The sequence below is a fragment of the Hyperolius riggenbachi genome, chromosome 2 (genome assembly GCF_040937935.1).
Source record: "Hyperolius riggenbachi isolate aHypRig1 chromosome 2, aHypRig1.pri, whole genome shotgun sequence".
Taxonomy (NCBI): domain Eukaryota; kingdom Metazoa; phylum Chordata; class Amphibia; order Anura; family Hyperoliidae; genus Hyperolius; species Hyperolius riggenbachi.
Genome location: NC_090647.1, coordinates 551,085,864 through 551,113,674, shown reverse-complemented (window position 1 = coordinate 551,113,674; position 27,811 = coordinate 551,085,864). Strand labels below are relative to the sequence as shown.

Sequence of the window (27,811 nt, the reverse complement as noted above, 5' to 3'; positions counted from 1 at the left end):
CACACTAAGCTGTGCTGCTTGAGCAGTGTAGCTTAGTGAATCAACCCCAACTGATTTGTCTGTGAGCCAAATGCAGCCATCAAAAGAGCCCCATCTGGCTCAAGATCCATAGGTTCCCTACTCCTGGTCTAAAGGCTGGCCATACACCCATTGATGTTTCCATTCAATTCCTTGCAGATTCAATTTATCTGCTGGGAATTGATTTCCTAAGTGTCAAATCGATCGATTTTTGATGGATTTTGTCTAAAAATCAATCAAACGGTGAAAAATTTAAAACAATTGGGGGTGGAGCGAGAGCATTGGCAGATTGATGGCCTATAGCTTTGCACTTCATCGAACTCTGCAGTTCAATCGATTTTCAATAGATTCCTAGCTCAAGACTAATGGAAATTGATGTGCAGTAGTGTGTGGTAGGAACCAATTCCTTCTGAATCGATTCTTTTCAGAAAGGAATCTGTTGTTTGTTTTGGAACATTGGGGGGAAATCGGTAAGTGTATGGCCAGCTTTAGTGTGATTGGCAGCAGAAAGGTTAACAGCATCTAAATAGAACAGTTGAGGTTTTCCAATCTCTCACCACCTACTTCCTATGAGCTATGAAATCTTCATGCAGACATGTGGTTTCTGTAAATGCAGGGATACTGGAAAATGTAGTCTGTCACATGGCCACACCTGATAGATCCACCCACCAGCTGCATCTAGAGAGGTCAGGAAGCAGGCTGCACTGTAGTGTATTAGAGCTATTGGAGCTTTGCCTGATTAGGTTTGGGTATAGCTGGGCTTTCATGTTACATAAGGCCGTGTTTCCGCTCAGCCTGGCAGCAGTTGTGGTTCGGGACTGACGACAATGCTGGAGTTAAGTGAGGAGCAGCTTTGCTGTCAGTGCATTGTTGCGTACCGCGATCCCATCAGATGATATTGTTATCAGCCTAATGGTGTTTGCTGGAGCAACGCTAATGCGGTTATTAACACATTGCTGAAATGTCGCACGGTATCTGTGATTCTCGGGACCCGAGGAACGCTGAGTCAGGCGGGGCGACTTATTCCCCTTTGCCAGCTGTGAAAGTCTCTTATCTTATCAAGTATATGTGCCCCCCCCGGCCCGTGGTGAGTATTGATGGCTCACCTGTCATGTCGGTGGTAATACTCACCTCCTCTAATGTCTGGCGTTTTTTAAGGTGCCCATACATTTTTCGACCATCCGATTCAATAATTATTAACGAATCCGATGAAAATCAGCGGATCAGTGAATAATGGCGCACAGCGGCTATGCATGAAAATGGCTCTGCATTAAAAAGATATGCTTATCGCTATTTATCGTTAGTGCTGCATAATAATGGCGCACAGGGAAAAAAAGAAGAAAAACGGCACACAGTAACATTATTTATCAATAGTGCCGTTTATATGCCAAACAGCAGACGTTATTGTGCACAGTAATGTTATTTATCAATAGCGCCCTACATAAGCCAAACTGCAGAAGTTATTTAACTGCAAAACGGTGAATGGATTTAATGTAACACTGTCAAGGTTAGGGTTAGGCACCACCAGGGGAGATTTAGGGTTAGGCGCCAATAGGGGGGTCTTAGGGTTAGGCACCACCAGGGGGGTGGTTAGGGTTAGACACCACCAGGGGGGTGGTTTAAGTTAGGCACCACTAGGAGGGTCTTAGGGTTAGGCACCACCAGGGGGGTGGTTAGGGTTAGGCACCACCAGAGGGGTCTTAGGGTTAGGCACCACCAGGGAAGTGGTTAGGGTTAGGCACCACCAAGGGGGGTCTAGGGGTTAGGGATAGGTACAGAGAGGGTTCTGTGTGTTAACGCTAATTAGCGATAAGGCTTTAACTTTAAATAGCGATAAGCAACAAAAGGATTAGCGGCAACACCGTGCGCTATTTTTCGCAGGCGCCATTTTCAGATGGATCCGAAAATCAGTGCCGCCAAGAACATGCACAATCGACAATGCAACCAATTTTGGGCCAAAATTTGTCCCATGTATTGATGGAACATGCTGCAAGTCGGGCCGCAGTGATTGATCGAGTGCAGGGCGGTAATGGCGAACAATATCGGGATGAGCGATGGTCACAACAAAACCCCCGGTGCTGTTCCCCCAGTGTATAAATGTACCCCCTGTGTTTGCATTTATACATTACCTGTCCTGGGTCACTCATTCCGTTAGCGTTATACACGATGCCAGCAGACGCGGCTGATTCCCGAGAGATTTCAGCATAAAATTGATCAGGAATCAGCCTGTGGAATATGGGCAGCTGACAGATCTCTCTCTAATCAGATTTGATCAGAGAGAGATTTGTCTCTTGGTCCAATCTGCCCATCATTGCTAGATGTATGGCTACCTTTAGAAATGCCACCGCAAGCACTCCACCACGTGACACCGACGCAAGCAGTGACGTAACTTCATTCGCCAGTGTCACATGGTACAGGCGCTCGCACTGGCAAAAAGACACCAAACACTGGAGATGTCGCACCAGCATAACTGGTGAGCCTTCAACACTCACCATGCGCCGCTGGGGGGGTGGGCAAACATAGACTTGGAGGGAGACCGGCTGGGGGTCTGTTACCGCCATGCACCTGATCGAGCCCTTGTGACTGGGATTTTCTAGCATGCCTGATTGATCCTTTTAACCGATTTCAGACAAAAATCAACTGAATCGATTGATCGGGTGGCGGCATTGATATAGTTTGGATATTGATGTCCAAAACGAAGCAGGCAAAAAGAGTGCAGTGAATAAAGGCGCCGCCATAAGTGCCTATTATAAAAGCCGCAATGGCAAACAGTGGAAAATTTGGTGCACGCCGGCTACCGCTATCGGGTGCCTCAATTTACCTTTTTAGCTGCAAAACGTGGCTTTTATAATGGCTGCGATATGCGGGAAAAAAGGTAAATTTCAGCAGCCTGAGGTGCCTAATTAGTGTCACAAAAACTGGTTCGCACGACCGCCCGGGGCCCCCGGCTGTTGTGCGGACCAGTGTTTGTGATGTAAAATGTCTTTTTTACAGCTTCCAGGATGCGGTTGACAGGTGAGTGGTTAGGGAGGGAACCGTGTGGGAGATCTGCCTGCACGCGGCGTCCCTGCAAACGATGTAATCTACGATTACGTCCAATCGAAGTCTCCCACCTGAATGCTACCTAATGCAATTCCTTCTAGATTTGGTGCGGCGGGCAAACGGTGTATAACGGTACACCTGATTGGCTGACGGCGCCTGCTGAACAAATATAGGTTGGAAATTGCTTTAGCTAGGAGTGAAAAATTGTGTGTGTTGCGTGCCTGATTAGTGGCAAGAATGTAAGATCTCGGTGCCCAGAGTCGCTGGGGGCTTGCGGGAATGCAAATTGCGGCATTGCATAGCGGGTGGCGAAATGTTACGTTCTTGCCGCTAATCAGGCCCATCCGCCGGAACTTACCCTCTTTGCCGCATATCATAGCTTTGCTGCGGGAGGGAATGGGGGTACGGATTAGGGTTAGGTGCGACCCGGGGGGGGGGGCTGTATGGGTAGATTTAGGCACAGTGTGATGTGCGCTCCCCGCCCTGTGTTTACATTGCAGTCTGGAGTTTCCCTTTAACCACCTGAGCGGTCTGGACGAGCTCAGCTCGTCCAACACCGCCGGAGGTCGCCGCTCAGGCCCTGCTGGGCCGATTTTCATCAAATAAAAAGCAGCACACGCAGCCGGCACTTTGCCAGCCGCGTGTGCTGCCTGATCGCCGCCGCTCTGCGGCGATCCGCCGCGAGCAGCGGCGAAAGAGGGTCCCCCCAGCCGCCTGAGCCCAGCGTAGCCGGAACAAAAAGTTCCGGCCAGCGCTAAGGGCTGGATCGGAGGCGGCTGACGTCAGGACGTCGGCTGACGTCGATGACGTCACTCCGCTCGTCGCTATGGCGACGATATAAGCAAAACAAGGAAGGCCGCTCATTGCGGCCTTCCTTGTTTATTCTGGGCGCCGGAGGCGATCGGAAGATCGCCTCCGGAGCGCCCTCTAGTGGGCTTTCATGCAGCCAACTTTCAGTTGGCTGCATGAAATAGTTTTTTTTTTATTTAAAAAAAACCCTCCCGCAGCCACCCTGGCGATTTAATCAGAACGCCAGGGTGGTTAACCATTGCTGTTTCAACAACTGGTATTATTAAAAAAGTAAGTGACATCAAACAGCATCAGAAAAAGCCTTGTTTTTTTCCTATTACAATTCAATCAGCCGCTGTTCGGCAATCTCAGATGACATTTGCAGGACACATGACACTCGGTCCTCGCTGTTGTTTTTAATGAAGCTCTGAGCAATCTATAAAGCCTTTACACCCCCATGAGCAAAAAACATATATGTATTCCCCCGGCCTCGCACGGTGCGTGAGCACGGAGCGCTGCGTTTAATTAATATCTGGGTAATTACTATTGATCCGCTCCTTCCCCGGCTGATGCCGGTCACATGATGAATTAAGTTGTGCTCTAACCGGCCGCCCCTCCGGCCAGGAACCGCCGCGCCTTCCCTCCATGACACGGCCGCAGCGTCCCTCTCCTGCCCGCATGTGACAAAGCTGCTCTTCCCAATTATCTTCACTTTTGTAATTAAACGCCAGAGATAGATTCATTTAGGAGGTGATGCCTGCTTTCAGATTGTCCTGCCTTTATTTAATAAACGTCCAGAAGCGTGTCTGCCGGTGACCGGGAGGCTGGAAATTATTAACCTGAAGCAGAGGATTCTGGGTAATGTCTTGGAATTTTTTTTTTCTCCAGTAATTAACTCATGCAAAGACTGAAGTAAAACTACTCAGTTAAAGTAAAAAGGCTGTATTAAAAAATGCAAATTTAAAAATATGACCTAATAGCTTAATGATAAGAGTGTTTAGACTTTACCTTCATTTTCAGTTTGGAATAAGGTATCTGCAGCCAAAAATTTTGTCTCTTTAAATTGTAGGGCGTTGCGATCCGATTTTTGGATCGTAATCAATTTTCTGATTGCAGGGTTACCCTGAATAACATAGCAATCGTGGTGCCCATTTCCCCACCCCATTTCAATTTTACATAAATACTAACGCAATAAGGCCCGGTTCACATATGCGTTTTTTTCCAGAGCGTAACCAAAATGTATACTGTACAAACGGAACTGATGCGAATGGATCCAATGTTAACCTATGGATCCATTCACATGTTCTGTACGTTCCGGCCCCCGGATCGAAAAAATGCCGCAGGCCCTAATTTTCCGGACTGCTTTGCCTAGCGGAACGGATCCGGACAAAAAATACTGCAGCAATGGGAATCGGGACGTTTCTTCACACTAGTGAAAAAACGGACCGTTCTACGGGGCATGGGCCGATGTGATCCTAAGCGATGGGAGGGTGCAACAGCCGGCTGGGCGGGTGGGCTAGGGAGGTTTAATACATACCTTATCTTCTTAGGCAGCCGGCGGTAGAGGCTTCCGTCTTCTTCCGCGTCATGTGACTACATGATGAGTCGGGTGACTAGTCACATGACGTGCTGTGTAGTCACAGCGGAAGAAGAGGAAGCCTCACCGGATCCATTTGGCTGAAAACGCAAATGTGATCCGGGTCTAAGAGCACAAAAAAATTTGCTTAGCAATCGCCGTGCTGGGCAATTTTTTATTTTTATTATTTTTTTTGCAATCCAACAAATTGACATTGTTTGACTGCACTAATATTCTCTGCCTCTGTCAGAAATCATAAACGCTGTGACACCAGTCCAAGCATGTAATAATCTTGTTGCTACAGGGGCATTGAGGAAAAGCGCAAAAACTGAGTTATTTTCAGCCCAGCTGCTGCCTGGATTGCATCATTCTGCAGTTCATTAGAATATTGGTAAAATTAAATATGACGTACTTCCTGCCCAGCAGGAAGTAGGTCGCTAGCCAGGGGATGGGCCTATGCATATGACCCTGTCCCCGCACCTTGGTGCAGCAGAGGCAAACCCAGGATTTTCAAAGGGGGGGGGGGGGGGGATTCCTGAAAGGACTGTCAACGGGATCGATCAGGAGCAGTTTGGATACAGATAATGAGGACAGCCGACATTGGTAATGAAGGAGAAAGTGAAGCATTCACACAGCAGGGCACAGGGCTGTGCTCATTCCCCAGAGCTGCTCCATGCTCTGTACACACGCTGCTGCTCCATGCTCTGCACACATGCTGCTGCTCCATGCTCTGTACACAGACTGCTGCTCCATGCTCTGTACACATGCTGCTGCTCTATGCTCTGTACACACGCTTCTGCTCCATGCTCTGTACACACGCTGCTGCTCCGTGCTTTGTACACACACTGCTGCTCCATGCTCTGCACATACGCGGCTGCTCCATGCTCTGTACACACACTGCTGCTCCATGCTCTGTACATACACTGCTGCTCCATGCTCTGTACACACACTGCTGCTCCATGCTCTGTACACACGCTGCTGCTCCATGCTCTGTACACACGCTGCTGCTCCATGCTCTGTACACACACTGCTGCTCCATGCTCTGCACATACGCGGCTGCTCCATGCTCTGTACACACACTGCTGCTCCATGCTCTGTACACACGCTGCTGCTCCATGCTCTGTACACACACTGCTGCTCCATGCTCTGTACACACGCTGCTGCTCCATGCTCTGTACACACACTGCTGCTCCATGCTCTGTACATACGCGGCTGCTCCATGCTCTGTACACACGCTGCTGCTCCATGCCCTGTACACACGCTGCTGCTTCATGCTCCGTACACACACTGCTGCTCCATCCTCTGTACACACACTGCTGCTCCATGCTCTGCACATACGCGGCTGCTCCATGCTTTGTACACACACTGCTGCTCCATCCTCTGTACACACACTGCTGCTCCATGCTCTGTACACACACTGCTGCTCCATGCTCTGTACACACACTGCTAATCCATGCTCTGTACACACACTGCTGCTCCATGCTCTGTACACATGCTGCTGCTCCATGCTCTGCACACACACTGCTGCTCCATGCTTTGTACACACACTGCTGCTCCATGCTCTGTACATACGCTGCTGCTCCATGCTCTGTACACACACTGCTGCTCCATGCTCTGTACACATGCTGCTGCTCCATGCTCTGCACACACGCTGCTGCGCCATGCTCTGTACACACGCTGCTGCTCCATGCTCTGTACATACGCTGCTGCTCCATGCTCTGTACACATGCTGCTGCTCCATGCTCTGTATACACGCTGCTGCTCCATGCTCTGCACACACACTGTTGCTCCATCCAAAGTCAACTGTAGCAGGGAAAGAAAGGGGGCAGTGCTGTGAGCTGCAGGATACATGGAGATATTCTGGTGTCCCAACTTGTGCCTGTCCTCAGACACTGCACCGGCCCTGGTCTGAGGGGGGATTCTAGGCAGCTGTAATCCCCCCCCCCCCCCGCATTAGCCTATGTGCAGGGTCATGCGAAGCCTCATATCTGCAGAGTGATGTGGTGCTTGCACAGCACAAATCAAGTGTAAAATATGAAAAGGCTGCATATCACATTTACAGTAGTGGTCAGTTATATAGTAGTATTCATATACGTACCTACTTACCATGGGGCTTTCTCCAGCCCCTTGAAGTCTCTGTGTCCCTTGCCGCAGCTCTGCTGGAAGCCACTCTTCTGCGGTCCCCTTGTAGCAGCCAGGCTGGCGCCATGCTGTGCGCAGGCGCAGTACTGTGCAGAGCGCTCCCGATCACATCAGCGCAGGCCCGAGTGTTGCGTGAGCGCGCATGCGCAGAAGCGCCGACCTAGCCAGGTTAGCGGCCACTACAAGAGGACCGCAGAGGAGTGGCTGCCAGCAGAGCTGAGATAAGGGACACAGAGACTTCAATGGGCTGGAGGAAGCCCCAGGTAAGTAGATAAGCATTTATATTTTTTGGGCTCTTGTATTCTTTAAGGGCTCTTTCACACCAGAGCCCTCTTTTGGCATTTTGGCGAGGTACGACGCATCCCGGCGCATTTTATCATCAGGAATCGGCGCTTCCCCTTCGGGTAAATTAACTACTACCGCCGTTACTCAGCGTCGCACCGCAGATTCCGACGACACGCCGCAACGCCTGCAGGAGCCGTTCTCCTGCACGTTTTGAGTGTGTAACCGGCCTAAGGCTAGGTTCACATTGGGACGTTACAGGCGCACGTTAGAGAAGCCTGTAATGCAGCCCAACTCACAGCAATGAAAAATCAATGGGCTGTTCACAGTGCCCACGTTGCGTTACATTGTAACACATCACGTTTAAAGATAGTGCTGCATGCTGTGCATTATACGCGGCTAAGCCGCGTTAGACTGCTTGCACATGCTCAGTCATGTTGGGGAGGAGGGGAGAGCGGCCGGGCACATGGCTAATTAATATTCACTGCACTCAGTGACGTGCAGTGTTTACTTCCTGGAGCGCCGCTCTGTGCGGCGATTGGCCGGGCGGGACCACGTGATGCCGCATGCGTCCAAGAGTACGCATCACGGCATCACGGACGCCAGAGTGAGCTGCACAACGCGGCTCACTCTGACGTCCACATCCAGCACCACCAGGCGTTGCGTTAGGGGCACGTTATGTGCCCTATAACGTCCCCGAAACGCAACGCCCCACTGTGAACCTAGCCTCAATCCATGGAAATGTGCGATTACTAAATTGCATTTCAAGCTGGTCTATACTTGTCCTATCATGACTGAGATACAAGTACCTTTCTGTATTACTGCCTGACAGGATAAGTCCGCCTGCACACCTGTGCTTTCACCTTCACTTACCTGCGCTCTCGTGTGACTGCAGAGTTATGATTAATACATAGATTTATTCTGATGGGAAGCTTGTTATCGCTGTCTGAGTCTGAGGCATGAGCGACAGCTGGGCTTATGCAGCCTCTCCAGAGAAGGCCTGACCTCGGGTCAGAGCAGTTCATGCTAATAGTTCCTACACTGCAGGCACAGGTGATAAATCCTCCACTCTGCACAGTGTAACCGGACTGGGCACAGCATGGGAAAAAGATGTGCCATTTATCTATACCTTTCATGTACTCTGTACAGTGCTGCAGAAGATGTCAGTGCTATAGAAATACATAATAATAATATGGTCGGACATTAGACTATGGCTATGGTAGGATTAGATTGTGAGCTCCTCTGAGGACAGTCAATGACATGACTATGTACTCTGTAATGTGCTGCAGAAGATGTCAGTGCTATAGAAATACATAATAATAATATGGTAGGACATTAGACTATGGTAGGATTAGAGTGTGAGCTCCTCTGAGGACAGTCAATGACATGACTATGTACTCTGTAAAGTGCTGCAGAAGATGTCAGTGCTATATAAATACATAATAATAATATGGTAGGACATTAGACTATGGCTATGGTAGGGATTAGAGTGTGAGCTTCTCTGAGGACAGTCAGTGACATGACTATGTACTCTGTAAAAAGCTGCAGAAGATGTCAGTGCTATAGAAATACATAATATTAATATGGTAGGACATTAGACTATGGCTATGGTAGGATTAGATTGTGAGCTCCTCTGAGGACAGTCAATGACATGACTGTACTCTGTAAAGTGCTGCAGAAGATGCCAGTGCTATATAAATACAGAATAATAATATGGTAGGACATTAGACTATGGCTATGGTAGGATTAGATTGTGAGCTCCTCTGAGGACAGTCAATGACATGACTGTACTCTGTAAAGTGCTGCAGAAGATGCCAGTGCTATATAAATACACAATAATAATATGGTAGGACATTAGACTATGACTATAGTAGGATTAGATTGTGAGCTCCTCTGAGGACAGTCAGTGACATGACTATGTACTCTGTAATGTGCTGCAGAAGATGTCAGTGGTATATAAATACATAATAATAATATGGTAGGACATTAGACTTTGTCTATGGCAGGGATTAGATTGTGAGCTCCTCTGAGGACAGTCAGTGACATGACTATGTACTCTGTAATGTGCTGCAGAAGATGTCAGTGCTATATAAATACATAATAATTATATGGTAGGACATTACACTATGACTATGGTAGGATTAGATTGTGAGCTCCTCTGAGGACAGTCAGTGACATGACTATGCACTCTGTAAGTGCTGCAGAAGATGTCAGTGCTATAGAAATACATAATAATAAAATGGTAGGACATTAGACTATGACTATGGTAGGGATTGGATTGTGAGCTCCTCTGAGGACAGTCAGTGACATGACTATGTACTCTGTAAGTGCTGCAGAAGATGTCAGTGCTATACAAATACATAATAATAATAATAATATGGTAGGACATTAGACTAGGACTATGGTAGGGATTGGATTGTGAGCTCCTCTGAGGACAGTCGGTGACATGACTATGTACTCTGTAAGTGCTGCAGAAGATGCCAGTGCTATACAAATACATAATAATAATATGGTAGGACATTACACTATGACTATGGTAGGATTAGATTGTGAGCTCCTCTGAGGACAGTCAGTGAAATGATTATGTACTCTGTAAAGTGCTGCAGAAGATGTCAGTGCTATATAATTACATAATAATAATATGGTAGGACATTACACTATGACTATGGTAGGATTAGCTTGTGAGCTCCTCTGAGGACAGTCAGTGACATGACTATGTACTCTGTAAAAAGCTGCAGAAGATGTCAGTGCTATAGAAATACATAATATTAATATGGTAGGACATTAGACTATGACTATGGCAGGATTAGAGTGTGAGCTCCTCTGAGGACAGTCAATGACATGACTGTACTCTGTAAAGTGCTCCAGAAGATGTCAGTTCTATAGAAATACATAAAAATAATATGGTAGGACATTAGACTATGGCTATGGTAGGATTAGATTGTGAGCTCCTCTGAGGACAGTCAATGACATGACTGTACTCTGTAAAGTGCTGCAGAAGATGCCAGTGCTATATAAATACAGAATAATAATATGGTAGGACATTAGACTATGACTATAGTAGGATTAGATTGTGAGCTCCTCTGAGGACAGTCAGTGACATGACTATGTACTCTGTAATGTGCTGCAGAAGATGTCAGTGGTATATAAATACATAATAATAATATGGTAGGACATTAGACTTTGTCTATGGCAGGGATTAGATTGTGAGCTCCTCTGAGGACAGTCAGTGACATGACTATGTACTCTGTAATGTGCTGCAGAAGATGTCAGTGCTATATAAATACATAATAATTATATGGTAGGACATTACACTATGACTATGGTAGGATTAGACTGTGAGCTCCTCTGAGGACAGTCAGTGACATGACTATGCACTCTGTAAAGTGCTGCAGAAGATGTCAGTGCTATATAAATACATAATAATAATATGGTAGGACATTAGACTATGACTATCTTAGGGATTAGAGTGTGAGTTCCTCTGAGGACAGCCAGTGACATGACTATGTACTCTGTACACTGCTGCAGAAGATGTCAGTGCTATATAAATACATAATAATAATATGGTAGGACATTAGACTATGACTATGGTAGGATTAGACTGTGAGCTCCTCTGAGGACAGTCAGTGACATGACTATGCACTCTGTAAAGTGCTGCAGAAGATGTCAGTGCTATAGAAATACATAATAATAATATGGTAGGACATTAGACTATGACTATGGCAGGATTAGAGTGTGAGCTCCTCTGAGGACAGTCATGTGAGCAGTAGCTAATTCCTTTTCTATCAGCTGATATTTTCTATCCTCACACATCGAGTAAATTGGTCGATTGGACCAGATATTGCCTAATTTCCCTCGATCGAGCAGAATAAAACATAATCAATTCTTCTCCGATACGATAAAATGATTGAATCAAATGGTTGATGGAACAGGATAATTGAGTCATTTATGGGCAACCTTAAAGCGGAGCTGAACTTAAAACTTCCCCTCTGCTCTAAAAGCTAAAGCTTAATAACCTTTAAAGAAAAACATTTGTTACCGTTTACAGAACACCTGCAATAAATCTTCAGTGTGTCTACTTCCTGCTTGCATGGAAGCAGAGAAAGGGTTAGCATCCTGTGTTTACATATTAGCTGTATCTGCCGAGGACTGATGATTTTCTGTGCTGACGCAGCTGAGAGATCAAATTTTACTTGTGATTACTTACATATGAGGGGGAATTAGACAGGCTCTTCTCTCTAAAACAACACAGGGTGCATTTCTCTCTGCTTTCCTTGTGTCCTGTGCAAGACTTCAGCCTCCCAAAAAAACAGTAGTGGTAATTCCTTAAAGAGAAACTCCACTGAAAATAATATAATAAAAAAAGTGCTTTATTTTTACAATAATTATGTATAAATGATTTAGTCAGTGTTTCCCCATTGTAAAATCTTTCCTTTCCCTGATTTACATTCTGCCATTTATCACATGGTGAAATTTTTACTGCTGGGAGGTGATGTCAGTGGAAGGAGATGCTGCTTGCTTTTTTGGCAGTTGGAAATAGCTGTAAACAGCTGTTATTTCCCACAATGCATTGAGGTTCACAGACAGGAAACTGTCAAGACCATGGTCCTGACATCACACTGTGGGAGGGGTTTCACCACAATATCAGCCATACAGCGCGCCCTGATGATCCGTTTGAGAAAAGGAAAAGATTTCTCATGGAAAAGGGGGTATCAGCTACTGACTGGGAGGAAGTTCAATTCTTGGTTTCGGTTTCTCTTTACAGAGAATTGAACTTTATCCCAATCAGTAGCTGATTCCCCCTTTTACATGAGAAATCTATTCCTTTTCACAAACAGACCATCAGGGGGCGCTGTATGACTGATATTGTGGTGAAACCCCTCCCACAAGAAACTCTGAGTACCGTGGTACTCCTGGCAGTTTCCTGTCTGTGAACCTCGTTGCATTGTGGGAAATAGCTGTTTACAGCTGTTTCCAACTGCCAAAAAAGCAAGCAGCAGCTACATCACCTGCCAACAGTAAAAATGTCACCATGTAATAAATGTCAGAATGTAAATCAGGGAAAGGAAAGATTTTACAATGGGCAAACACTGACTAAATCATTTATACATAACTATTGTAAAAATGAAGCACTTTTTTATTACATTATTTTCACTGGAGTTCCTCTTTAAAGTCCTCAAAGACGAGTTTTGCGAACCAGCCCGCAAGTCCGTTACGGCGCAGAGAAAAGAAGCCAGGAGAAGAGAAGTTAAATTTATGCGTCGCTCATACATAAGACATACATCCTCAATCTTGTTATCTTCATTATTTTGTGGAATAAGGACCTTTGTCCTTCTCCATAGAAACGTTAGACATCTGAGTCATCTGCCCCCAGCGTGGCATCAGCATTGAGTTCTGCAGACGTTACACAAAAAGCCCTCGTTTCTGCCATTTATTATGTGATGTTATTGAAAAGCTGGGGCGAGCGGCGGCGCACCTAGACAGCGCGGCCCTTCTGCGTCCCCTCACAATGGCTCCCCGGCACCCTGCTTCTATAAATAGCCCCGCCGCCTGGCGTGCCAAGCGCCGACGCTGTTACATGCCGCCGCAGCCTCGAACAGATGGAGTTTGTTCCCGCTGCAGCGAAAGCTGGTCGCGTATCGGAGGCGCAGTGCGAAAGATCGTTTTTAATTACGGTGGAACGGTGAGCGATTGTTACGGCTTCAAAGAGGCCACGCGGAATTCATCCCAGCGCGGGGGCGGTAGGTGACCTGCCTGGCGCTTTGAGTTAGCGGGAGAAGAGGTGCCGGATTGTAGCAAGACACTCTGGGCACTCCGGAGAGGCGGGTGGAGGAAGCTCACCAAATACGGATGTTTAAAGTTTATCTCCACAACGGGCGCTGTGTTTTGTTATGGAGAATTACCACACAATTCTAGAAATACAAAACAGCTTGTTTAAAGAGGAACTGCAGTGTAAAAAAAAAGAAAGCAGTTCAAATCTGACAGAACTGACAGGCTTTGGACTAGTCAATCTCCTCATGGGGGATTCTCACAGTTTTCTTTGTTTTCAAAAGCATTTCCTGAAGGACAGATGCTACGTTCAACAGACAAAATAGCAAGATACCAGCCAGTCTCCCTACTTACTTGCACACTATTTTGCCAGTTAGAATCAGCAACTGCTGTTCAGGAAAGGATTTTTAACCACTTTACCCCCCGCGGTACGAATTTCTCCGTCCCTTTTTCCCCCCCTAAAAATCAAGGGACGGAGAAATCCGTACCTCCCGCGCTACCGCCGCTGTCCGCGCTCCTTCCGCTCGTGCGCGTGCTCCCGCCGCTCGTGCACGCCGCCGCCCGCTCGCCCGGAGATCAATGAACGGGAAAATCCATTCCTGTTCATTGATCTAAGCCCCTGCAATGATCTGCTGCTTCTATGAGAAACAGCGCGATCATTGTGATTTTCCCAGCCTCGTAGTGCTTCCTGTAAGCGTCCTTCCGGACACTTACGGGTCGCATGAACACAAACTCACTGTGGCCAAACAGTAAAACTACACCCTAAAGCATTTTACATATACAAATACATTAGTTTTACACAATAAATTAACTCATTACCTCCCACACTCCCCAATTTTTTTTTTTTGTAATTAAAAAAAAATACAATAAAAAAAAAACATAAATAGTAACCTCAGGGACTGAACTTTTTAAATATTTATGTCAAGAGAGTATAACACTGTTACTTTATAAACTACGGGCTTGTAGGGATGGATGCAAAACTGAAAAAAAATGCACCTTTATTTCTAAATAAAATATTGGCGCCAAACATTGTGATAGGGACATAATTTAAACCGTCTTATAACTGGGACAAATGGGCAAATACATTTCATGGGTTTTAATTACAGTAGCATGCATTATTTAAAAACTATAATGGCCGAAAACTGAAAAATAATAATTTTTTCCCACATTTTTTCCTATTTTCCCATTAAAACATTGACAAAATCTTGGCATAATGTCCCACCTAAAGAAAGCCTAATTGGTGGCGAAAAAAACAAGATATAGTTCATTTCATTGCGATAAGTAATAATAAAGTTTTAGACGAATGAATGGAAGGAGCGCTGAAAGGTGAAAATTGCTCTGGTGTTCAAGGGGTAAAACTCCTCAGTGGTGAAGTGGTTAAAACAAAGAAAACTCTGAGAATCCCCCATAAGGAGATAGACTAGTCCAAAACCCATTGGTCCTGTCAGATTTTAACTGCTTACTTTTTTCACAGTAGTAGTCCTTCAACATGTAACTGAAATGATAATTGTTATTTGCAAAATGTATTACTTCCTGCTCTGCTACAGCTGCCCTGCTCCACTCTGCTCCTGCTAAACACTCCAACTCCACCTTCATGTCTCCCCAGCCACTTCCTGCTCTGCTACTGCTTCCCTGCTCCACTCTGCTCCTGCTAACACTCTAACTCCACCTTCATATGTCTTCCCAGCCACTTCCTGCTCTGCTACTGCTTCCCTGCTCCACTCTGCTCCTGCTAACACTCTAACTCCACCTTCATATGTCTTCCCAGCTCCTCCCTGCACTGCCGCTGCTGCCCTGCTCCACTCTGCTCCTGCTAACCCTTCAACTCCACCTTCATATGTCTTCCCAGCTCCTCCCTGCACTGGATGCGGTAATTCATTCAGGATACTACCCACTTTAAGGCTTCTTGCACACTGCAAGCGATTCAGATTCAGATTCCGCTTTTTAATCAGTTTTTTCCTCCGATTCAGATTCAGATTTGCAGTGTGCAAGGAGCAAACTGCAAATCTGAATCGGAAGTAAAAACAGATTAAAAAGCGGAATCTGAATCTGAATTGCTTGCAGTGTGCAAGAGGCTTATGGCGATTTTTCTGGTTTCAACATCAGAAGCACTTCCTATATAATTATGGCGATTTTTCTGGTTTCAACATCAGAAGCACTTCCTATATATATTCATGTCTTATTAATTCAATCTTATGACTTATAATATCCCTCAGGATCATTGGTGATGCCTTCAGTAGATGAGTCCTAAAATGTGTAGTGCTCTGAAAATAATACATAGAAGATTTCATTTAAAGAGGAACTCCAGTGAAAATAATGTATCAAAAAAACAATAATTATGTATAAATGATTTAGTCAGTGTTTTCCCATTGTAAAATCTTTCCTCTCCCCGATTTATATTCTGCCATTTATCACATGGTGACATTTTTACTTCTGGCAGGTGATGTCAGTGGAAGGAGATGCTGCTTGCTTTTTTGGCAGTTGGAAACAGCTGTTTCCCACAACGGAAAAAGGATCCCACAGTGTAATGTTAGGACCATGGTCACACTGTGCGAGGGGTTTCACCACAATATCAGCCATACAGCTCCCCCTGATGGTCTGTTTGTGAAAAGGAATAGATTTTTCATGAGAAAGGGGGTATCAGCTACTGATTGGGATGAAGTTCAATTCTTGGTCACGGTTTCTCTTTAAGAGGATTTTCCGGGCACTTCTGAGTGACACGGAGAACACCAGTCAGGTGAGGTTAGGCCGTGGCAATTATCCGCCTGCTATCGTCTTGCAGGTCGGGGTCAGGACGCCGGTGTGGAGTGAACGCGGCGGTTCAGGTTACAAACACACAACAGGGTCACATTCTCGCTCGCTAACTATTTTTGACCCGTGGCAAACACTTTCCCATTTGGCTATAGATAGAAAGCGTAGAGTAAGCAGCCGCTAATTTATAGGGATTGGAAGGAATGAACCACTCTGCGGGGGAGGAGGAGCACCAGAAAATTCTGCAACTGTCATTACTTCATTTACACCAGTCAGCCACCACATTACAGCCAAGGACAGGTGGAGGGAATTACAAGGATTATGTCATAGCAAGGCAACCTGTCAAGGCGTGGGATCGGTTAGAAAGCAGGTACAGTCACTTAGTGAAGGCCATGTGCTGGAAGCAGGAAAAATGGGCAAACATGAAGACCTAAGTGACTCTGCCCTGGCCACATTGTGATGTCTAGTTGATGACTCCGTCATAGCTCCCAAATGTGTATTCTTCAGAGGGACAGTCATTTGTCTCCAGTGGCGTTACCCCCAGTGAAACCCCCAATGTACTTCCCCTTGGTGCCCTTCACGGCCTTGGGGTCCATCTCACAAGGGTCATTGAACAAGTGTGGCCATCCTAATCATCTCACCCATACCAAGTGAAGCCACAAAAACACCTGCATAGTCCCCTGCATCAGAGGAAGGGAAGGTTAGTAGTTGCCACCCCCCCCCCCCCCCAACACTTGGCCCCCCGTACAATCGATTGAACTGGGTGCCAATCAATCGTTCTATCCAAATTTAATATATATATATATATATATATATATATATATATATATATATATATATATATATATTTTACATTTAGTCTGATCGGTTTGTTTATCATTTTCCACTCCGTTGGAAAGGTGGGGGAGGGAAACGATTTTTCCCAATCAATCTCAACTATCGTTCTGGAAATTAGATTGTTAATGGGTATTTTTACTCTTCTCATTTGCATTGATAAAATATATATATATATATATATATATATATATATATATATATATATATATATATATATATATATATATACATACATACATACACAGTATATATGTTTTTTATTCTCAAATGTTACTATGAAAGTAAACAAATAATACTAGAAAGGACTGGAGTGGTGTAAAAGATAAAACTCTGACTTGAATGGATTGTTTGTGAAACGTGTGACTAGGGGTGTGACATGGACTTCACTAGATTTCAAGGCATAGACTTGACTAGGGGTGTGGCATGGGCGTGAATAGGGTTCAAGGCATGGACTTGACTAGGGGTGTGGCGTGGGCGTGACTAGGGTTCAAGGCATAGACTTGACTAGGGGTGTGGGATGGACGGGACTAGGGTTCAAGGCATGGATTTGACTAGGGATGTGGCAGGGTGGGATTGGAGATGTAGCAGGGGCGTGTTTAAAGGTGTTACTTTTTTTAAAAACTGAAAACGTTGTACGATATAAGAACAGGTCTGGTAGACACCTAGGCTGAAACCATTTGTGACATTGTCCTCTATCAGGTCTTATCCCTATTTTTCTCCCCATCAGTGACTGTCTGTGTCTCAGCCAATAGACAAATCATTATACAATCGCAGCTGAAGTTGTCATTTGCCTCTGAAGAAGTGGATGATATTCCGCGAAACTTGTCAGTGACTATAATTTAGCTTGGAAACAGTTAGTCGTTTGTTAAAGTGATTTAAATTATAGATTTTTATATGTATTATGTATAACTAATAAAAGACTGATTTTATTGTAGCATGAACAGCACTATATGAGTTTATATCTTCAACTGACTATGCCATAAATAGCCCATCTGTCCCTTGTTTATTGTTGATGTTTGTACTTTATTGGGACATCAGTGTTTTACTGTTATTTTTGTATCGCTTCATATGATCTCTGATTATGACATAAGTCTAGGATGTTTATCATCACACGGGGCAGTGATGTCACTTTGTTTCTAGAAACCTGATTTGCCGCCCTTTTCCTGCCGCACTGGTCCAGCCTATGTAACAGCTTGCACATGATGCACTTTAATCTGCGGAGATCACCAATGGCACATCAGTCATGGTGGATTTCCGCCACGTTATCAGCAGCTGTGTCTCTAGCATGCCCCCCCCCCCCCCCCTCCTCTCCTGATCTATGTGCTGCTAATAGGACGCCGAATCCTCCAGCACTTATGCAGACAAATTTACAGCATCTTCATTTAGAAAGTTAATTTAGCGCTCGTCTTGTTTGGTGATTCATGAGCGGCACTGCAGTAAAGTGGGGTGGATAAATGGCAGAAGCATCCGCTGAGCAGGCGAAACGCGCAGTCATGCAAAGGAACCAGGGATGACTGTCCTGGAGCGGGAATTCGAGGCTGCCCGCCAATCAGCTGACCCGGAGAGTGAGCCGCCACCTGGCCAATCTTCAGTTTAGCCTAGTGCCTGAAGGTTCCCACTAACAGTACAATTTTCAGTGAAAGATCTCCCCAGCCATCAGAAATAAAATGTTGTAATACATTGATTATTTCACCATTATCAAACCAATCTGTACTGCCTATCCACCAACAACAACTCTTTATGAGTTGTTGATTTGTCTTTCCATGGCTTTTTCTTTTCAGGTTGTCACAGCATCCGTGGTGGTCGTCTTGCTAGAGGAGGTGGTAGTCAAAGGGACTGATGGAAGTTGGTGGTGGAACACAAGGCAGAACTAGGATAATATCTGGAGGTCCGTTGTCCAGGTTAATATGGTCCTAGTTTTGGTATGTAAACCCATGGAGCCTCCAAGCCACTGAGGGCGGCTGGTGGTCTTTGGTTTTCATCCACAGTTGGTTGGTATTAAAGGGTACCTCTGATGAAACTTGGTCCCTCAGCGTCTCCTCAGGTGGCTCCTGTCCCCCACAGTACCCGTGGGGTACTGTGATAGCCTGGCCGAGACGCGCTTTGGCATGCAGACCACTCCTGGCTACAGGAGCATGACAAGGTTACACGCATGGCCAGGCCGAGCATGAGTGATAAACCGCAACTCGCCTAGGAAACTGGGCCATACTGTGGGGGACAGGAGCCACCTGGGGAGACGGCAAGGTACTGAGTGGCCTCATGGGGGCTTCTACCAGCCCCCCGCAGCCGTCCTGTCCCGTGCCGCTCCTGAATGATTCTCCATTCTCGCGCCACGGCTTAGTTTCGGTTCTGCCGACCGATCAGACAGTGGTCCACTGCGCTTGCACAGCCCTTGCCATGTGTATCCTTGTATGCGTTTATGACAGTGAACGTGTCCTGTGCAGTAAGAGAGTACCGGAACAGGACAGGATGGCTGCAGGGGGGCTGGTAGAAGCCCCAGGTAAGTGAAACTCTTGTAATTATTTTGAGTTGAGGTTCCATAGAGACTCTAAAGCCACATAAAAAAATGGGTTTTTACCCATTAAGCATGTTTGATCCGGCTAAAACTCCGCTATCCTGCGGCAGAACGAGGGTTTTTTACCCCCAAAATCCCCTGGGGCACATTGGCAGAGGCAGAGCTTTGGGCTGTAGCTCTGCCTCTACACACGTCCATCTGCACGGATCTCCGCCTCCTCCCGCCCCTCTCAGTCTTCTTTCACTGAGAGGGGCGGGGAGAGGCGGAGATCCGCCGGCAGATTCACGTGCATGGAGGCAGAGCTACAGCTCAAAGCTCTGCCTCCATGGGCAGCAAAATCCACGACCAAGAATGTTGTGGATTTTTGCTCTAGGATTTGGGGGGTAAAAAAAACCCTCGTTCTGCCGCAGGATAGCAGGGTTTTAGCAGGGGCAAACATGTTTAACCTAAATAAAAGGTAAAAACCCATTGTTTAAGTGGCTTCAGAGTCTCTTTAAGGAAGCCAGAAGGGAGTATAAAACCTGAGATGTGTTTCATCTCAGGTACCCTTTAAAGTGTACCAGAGCTGAGTAAACTTAACAGTATCATACATACCTGTGGCTCCCTCCAGCCCAATCCACTCCGATCGCTCCCACACCGCCATCCTCAGCCTTCTCCTGCGCTGGTACCGGATCCTGTAACTTCAGCCATTTGCAGCCAGTCTGCGCAAGAGAAGTGCGTCCTCTGCGTATCTCTCTCCGGGGGCTGCTGGAGAGATACGTAGAGGGCGCACTTCTCTTGCGTCGGACTGGCCGCGACTGGCTGAAGTTACAGGATCCGGTACCGGCGCAAGAGAAGGCTGAGGATGGCGGTGTGGGAGCGATCGGAGTGGATGGGGTTGGAGGGAGCCACAGGTATGTATAAAACTGTTAAGTTTACTCAGCTCTGGTATACTTTAAGGTGGGTCCTCCTCAGTCACCTCTAGCAAGGGGACAAAGATTGGAATATCTGAAGTTATTTTACAATGTTCTGGTTTTGTTGTTAATTTATATCTTGTTGTTGTAAACCATTTAATTGATTGTTGTCTAAGTGGAGCTGTGGCCTATAGTAAATAAGTATCACTCCAACAGAGGTACCCAGACAATTTTTTGAATGTAGGGTTCATTGGAGTGAGACTGTCTATTTTAGCTGTTGCTGGGGTTGGGTATGACAATATGGGGGGAGGTGTTGGGTCGTCATACTGACCGCAAAGACCCAGGAAGATGGATCCAGTGACGGCTCCCTCACAACGAACCTCCAGCGACGGCAAACCTCACACGACGGCGCGAACAAGACTTACAGCGATCGCTGTACTTTGCACCGGGTCATCGAGGATCTTAAGGATCCACCGTGATGGTCTTTTATCGATGCGTGACGCTAAGCGACGTTCGCGTAATTTTGCACCTGTACACAGGTCATGACGTCACGTAAACTACCGCTCGCCGCTCAAAAAATTGCCGGTCATCCGGAAAATCGTCGGGAGAATCACCCCATGGGTACATAGCTTTAGGTGTGCGTCAGGGCAGGGGAGTGTGTGAGCGCCGAAGGTTCAAGAAGGAACTGCAGTGTTTGCCGAGACAGGTAACTATGAAGGACCATCTGTGCCGCTCTCCATGGCCCAGTCACTGCGGTTCCCGGGGGAATGCTGGAAAAGGGCACTTGTGGGGGGGAGTGTGAGCAGTCAGGTCAGCCCTCAGCCCTGGGACCATCTTGGCACTTGCGTCTCTGAGCCCATCGTGCTGTAAAGGTCGTTCACACAACACCTTTGTTTCCTAGACAGCAGTAACAGCATTACCAGTGTTGTGTGAGATGTAGAACCTTTGTTTATGTCAAACTGCAGCATTTTTAGTCAGACAGTTAATTAATCACTACAAGGAGTCCTCAGTGTAACCGGTAACTACGGTAACCCTGCGCCAAGCATAACAAGCAGACGCCTTGCCCATAATACCTCATGGCAGGCTTTAAGCATTTTTATTTTTTAAAGGGCAACTGAAGTTAGAACAAATGGAGGCTGCTACATTTATTTCCTTTCAAACAATACCAGTTGCCTGGGAGCCCTGCTGGTCTATTTGGCTGCAGTAGTATCTGAAGCACACACCTGAAACAAGCATGCACCTAATCTTGTTAGATCTGACAATAATGTTAAGCCTTGTACACATGCCTGACTTAAGTCGTCTGCCTCAGCCGACAACCAGGCGTGTGTATGGCAGCCGGTGACCCCTGACCCCTAAGCGTTCTGACATCACACTGTGGGAGGGGTTTCACCACAATATCAGCCATACAGACCCCCTGATGATCTATTCGAGAGAAGACAAAGATTTCTCATGAGAAAAGAGATATTGGCTACTGATTGTGATAAAGATCAGTCCTAGGTTAACCTCCTGAGCGATAATCCCGAGCTGAGCTCGGGGTATGTCGCGCAGGAGGATTTCTCAGGCCCCGCTGGGCCGATTTGCATAATTTTTTTTTTTGTTACACGCAGCTAGCACTTTGCTAGCTGCGTGTAACTTCCGATCGCCGCCGCTCGCCGCCGATCCACCGCTACCCGCCGTTCCGCGCAGCCCCCCCCCCTCCCCAACCCCTTGCGCAGCCTGGCCAATCAGTGCCAGGCAGCGCTGAGGGGTGGATCGGAACTCCCTATGACGTCACGACGTCCATGATGTCGGTGACGTCATCCCGCCCCGTCGCCATGGCGACCAGGGAAGCCCAGCAGGAAATCCCGTTCTGAACGGGATTTCCTGCTTACTCTGATCGCCGAAGGCGATCGGAGTGGGTGGGGGGGGTGCCGCTGCGCTGCGGCTATCATGTAGCGAGCCCTGGGCTCGCTACATGATTTAAAAAATAAAAAAAATTAAAAAATAGTGCTGCGCCACCTCCTGGGCGATATAATTGTATCGCCCAGAGGGTTAAAGGATACCCGAGGTGACATGTGACATAATGAGATAGACATGTGTATGTACAGTGCCAAGCATACAGATAACTATGCTGTGTCCCTTTTTTTTCTTGCTCTGCTTGAAAGAGTTTATAATCAGGAATGTAAGTGGCAAATTCTGTCTGGGTCGGGTTCGGGTCGGACTGGGTCAGACTATAGCATAACCCTCACTGATAAGTAATTACAGCCATAAAACAATTTCCTGGCAGTAATTGGCTTCTGAGAGCAGGAAAGAGATAAAAAAGGTTCAATAATTCATAGATTTGAGCTCTGACATACTTCAGTGAAGGTGTCATTGAGCAGAGACAATGAAACCGTAAAAACATAAAAACTACATTTAAATATATATGAGATATCTAAAAAAGTCATTTTTAGGAGAAGGAGGATAGATACAATTGTTTATCTAACCACTTTATTTTCACCTCGGTTGTCCTTTAAAGGATACCCGAAGTGACATGTGACATGATGAGATAGACATGGGTATGTACAGTGCCTAGCACACAAATAAATATGCTGTGTTCCTTTTTTTCTTTCTCTGCCTGAAAGAGTTAAATATCAGGTATGTAAGTGGCTGACTCAGTTCTGACTCAGACAGGAAGTGATTTACAGTGTGACCCTCACTGATAAGAAATTCCCCTTTTTATCTCTTTCTTGCTCTTAGAAGCCATTTTTTCTGCTAGGAGAGTGTTTTATAGTTGGAATTTCTTTATCAGTGAGGGTCACACTGCAGTCACTTCCTGTCTGAGTCAGGACTCAGTCAGCCACTTACATACCTGATATTTAACTCTTTCAGGCAGAGAAAGAAAAAAAGGAACACAGCATAGTTAGTAGTGTGCTAGGCACTGTACATACACATGTCTATCTTATCATGTCACATGTCACCTCAGGTATCCTTTAAAGTTTATCTTTAAGTTAAAAGTGAGCAAAGCCCTTATTGTTTTGGAGGTTTTTTCATACACTGCAGAAGGTAGCCCATAAATACACCCCTGTTTAGCTATTAGTGTGTGGTCTCTTTATTATTGTCCTGAAGTTTGGAGTTCAAGTGCACCTGTCATGAGACAAACAGATACAGATATAAGTTACCATTGCCGACCTCCTTACAGCCAGGCAATTAGCAACTTTTATCTGGTAGTCAGCAACAGGCAGCCTTCACATTCCTCTGAAGAGCAGATGTTCTGTATGACTGTGTGTACTTTAGTGTTAGTTTACAGTCACGGCAGCTTGCAGTGGTGTAGCAATAGGGGTTGCAGAGGTAGCAACTGCACTGGGGCCCACTGAGGCCGGTTTCACACTGCAAACTGGCGGTGCAGCAGCCGCGACGCACAACCAAACCCAGGCCTTTCAGGGAGTTTCGGGGAATACCGCGTTACTACGCGGTATTCCCCATCTGGCATTGGGCCAAGCAGGAAGTGGCGTGCTTGTGGTCACTACCTGCTCTGGGGAATACGGAAGTGCATGGAAGTGCATAATAAAAATACGCTTCCGCGCATGTGCGCCGCAATGTTGCGTCAGTCATTTTTTAAATATCCCTGTGTCACCATAGGCTAACATGACTTCCGGGCCAATGCAGATCGACGCAGCTCCCCACATAAGACGCGCAGTAACGTAGTTTTGGACACTGCTTCGGGGATGCAGCAAAAAAGTCACTTCCGTTGTGTTGCGCCATACTGTGGAAGTATGAAAGCCTCCTTCACCCATCTTATTAGTTTTGCATTGGTGCTATGCTGGTAATAAACATCTCTATTTTTTTTAACTCTTAATACACCTCTCTGATATTGAAGCTGTCCTTGGTAGGTTCTGGGGCTCCATATCAATAAAGCATGTAAAACTCGCACTGGGGCCCCAAGCTCCTTACTAACGGCACTGGCAGCGCATGCGCAGTAGAGCCCGGAGGACGTCCGATGACGTCAGAGCGCCGGCGTGGGACGCAGAAGTTCCGGGCCTTGGAGCGCAGAAGAGCCCGACCTGGCAGCCGGCCTGGCCAGGTCGGGCGCGCCACCGGAGACCACCGGGAGCCTGCGGAGCGGCGGCGAGGGCACCTCCTGCCTGCCACGGGCTGGAGGAAGCCCCAGGTAAGTGGAATTTGATTTTTATTTTTAACCCACCCTCCCTGAACCTTCCCTTTAAGAAACTCCAGTTGTTATCTCTATGCAAACAAGCCATTAACTCTGGACTAAGTTTAGTTGTGGAGAGGGCTGTTATCTGACTTTTATTATCTCAACTGTTTTCTTTTCCTCTGCTAGAGGAGAGGTCATTAGTGCACAGACTACTCTGAAAGACTCATTTTGAATGCTGAGTGTTGTGTAATCTGCACATATTATAGCATGATGCAATGTTAGAAAAAACACTATATACCTGAAAATAAAAATATGAGAATATTTTCTTTGCTGCTAATCTTCTAGTAATTATTCATAGTACACAACCAATTCACTATATCATATATCTTTTTTCGCTTCAGTGTCTCTTTAAACATCAACATTGCATTATTGATCAGAGCCTGATTTTCAAGTTATTTTAGGCGCACTTGAAGAGAAACCGTAACCAAGGATTGAACGACATCCCAATCAGTAGCTGATACCCCCTTTCCCATGAGAAATCTATTCCTTTTCTCAAATGGATCATCAGGGGGCTCTGTATGGCTGATGTTGTGGTGAAACCCCTCCCACAGTGTGATGTCAGCACCATGGTTCTAACATCACACTGTGGAAACCTTGTTGCATTGTGGGAAATGATAGCTATTTACAGCAGTTTTCAACTGCCAAAAAAGCAAGCAGCATCTTCTTCCACTGACATCACCTGCCAGCAGTAGAAATGTCACCATGTGATAAATGCCAGGATGTAAATCAGGGAGAGGAAAGATTTTACAATGGGCAAACACTGACTAAATCATTTATACATAATTATTGTAAAAATGAAGCACTTTTTCTCATTACATTATTTTCACCAGAGTTCCTCTTTAAGTGTAAGCACAGTAAGGCTCTAAGGATAAGGCGATGTCTGAGGAATCCCAAGCATGCCGTGAAAGGGAAACCGAACACCGGTCCCCTCCTGAAATAGGACGTCTTCCCTGCAGCAGACGGGAATTATCTGTGCCTGAGAGATCAGACAACTGTCCACCGGGAGCCGCACTGAATATAGACATTACCATACTAAGACAGGTGCTGCGGGGGGAGCCATGTACTCCTCACAGACCCACCATCAACAGGCCCCAAACTACAGGAGGAGAACCTGCAGGGGGCGCTGCTAGCCCGGAACGCCCAACATCTGTCACCAGCCTGGCTATTCATCCGACCTGGGGAAATTCTTTATTTCTAAGCAGTTTGTATTAAATTTAGGCCCCGTGGTGACATATAGTAGAATGTAGTAATTTATTCAGGATATCCACTTTCATGGTAATCTTCCTGCTTTCAGCTGCAACATCAGGAACACTTCCTATATCTATGTATTGCTGTGTATTGCTATGTAGCCCCGCCTTCCCAGTGATGTCACAGCCCAGGCTGTTTAAACATGCGGAATTCTTCTCTCAGAGAATTCTGGGAGACCAGGTGTTGTTTCTGCTGACTTCAGAATACACAGTAAACAAACATTCTACAGAGATGCACCTGACAGGACTAAAGATGTGGTCGCCTCTGATAAATGCCAGAATGTAAATCAGGGTAAGGAAAGATTTTACTATGGGCAACACTGACTAAATAATGAAAAAAATTAATACTGTAAAATATAAGCAATTTTATTTATTACGCTGGTCCTAAAGCCTGTTACATAATGAGCAACTGCCCTTAACCCTAAAGGCACGCATCCAGCCAAGGCAGAGAATAATTAACATGTTGGTTTTGAAGCGAATGATAACTAGGCTACCGTGTGCCTAGGACTGCGGGCAGAAGAGTGGTCAGAACACAAGGGCAGCACAGTGGCATAGTGGTTAGCACTTGCAGCGCTGGGTCACCAGTTCGCATCTTAGCCAGGGCACTATCTGCATGGAGTTTGTATGTTCTTCCTGTGTCTGAGTGGGCTTCCTCTGGGCACTTCAGTTTCCTCCCACATTCCAAAAGCATACAGATAATTTAATTGGCCCTAGACTACAATACGTCCACCATGGGCGTCCGCAGAAAATTTTCCAGAGGGGGGGGCAAAAAGTGGGGCGGCAAAACCGGCTCGGTGTTGTGTGGCGCGCGTAGCGCGCCCAAAAATGGAGCTACATCATGCCTAAAAATGGGTGTGGTCATGAACCAGAATGTGGGTGTGGTCGTGGGTGGAGACAAGTTTACATGAACTAGATTAGGACAGTGGTGGCGAACCTTTTGGAGGTCGAGTGTCCAAACTGCAAAGTCACTTTACTATCACAAAGTGCCAACAGCAATTTAAACTAAATACAAACGTTTTAACTCATACATGAACATTATGGAAAATTAAGTTGAAAATAAACTGTGAAGATAAACAATTTCATCCATCGTACTCCTGAAAAACTTATTCATTTTTTTTAGAACCTCCCAGTTTCATTTTCTGTTTTAAAAAGCGGAAAAAGTAGGTTTAATGCTATTGTCTCATATGATGATGATTCAGCTTTTTCCATAGTCTCGCAGTTAGCAATCATGTGACCCCCATCAAGACAAATTCAGCAATCATGAGGCCCCCCCCCCAATCAAGACAAATTCAGCAATCATGAGGCCCCCAACATGACCAACTCAGCAATCATGAGGCCCCCAACAAGACAAATTCAGCAATCATGAGGCCCCCAACAAGACAAATTCAGCAATCTTGAGGCCCCCAACAAATCATGAGGCCCCCAACAAGACAAAGTCAGTAACCATGAGGCCCGCAACAAGACAAATTCAGCAGTCATGAGGCACATAAATAGACAGCTTTTCACATAAATAGGCAGAATGCCCCCTTAATATGTAGACACCTCTCACCTGGCAGCAGTTCCCCAAAATACACTCAATCTGACAGCAGTGGTTCCCCAAAAATAGGTAGCCCCAGGTCTATAGGTGTCCCCAGGGCCGGGCCGAGGCATAGGCTGGAGAGGCTCCAGCCTCAGGGAGCAGTGTAGGGGGGGCGCACAATTCATTCAACTGTCATGACTAATTGTGTTTGAAGCAGAAAGAAATAAGAAAAGGGGATACATGGCAGTGACTGCAAG

At 46.2% G+C, this 27,811-nt stretch overlaps 1 protein-coding gene and 1 long non-coding RNA gene across 4 annotated transcripts in view; one reads left to right on the top strand and one right to left on the bottom strand.

The window, feature by feature from the left end:
* Positions 1–27,811, bottom strand: part of IGSF11 (immunoglobulin superfamily member 11) — a 376,323-nt gene that overhangs the window by 83,174 nt on the left and 265,338 nt on the right. The window lies entirely within an intron of this gene.
* LOC137545122 (uncharacterized) lies at positions 4,467–26,030 on the top strand. 2 transcript variants are annotated; one of them, XR_011025996.1, is made up of 3 exons: positions 4,467–4,707; positions 18,988–19,094; positions 25,619–26,030. It is a non-coding gene; the product is annotated as an uncharacterized lncRNA (long non-coding RNA). The 2 variants fall into 2 exon arrangements; XR_011025995.1 differs by having other exon boundaries at positions 18,988–19,128.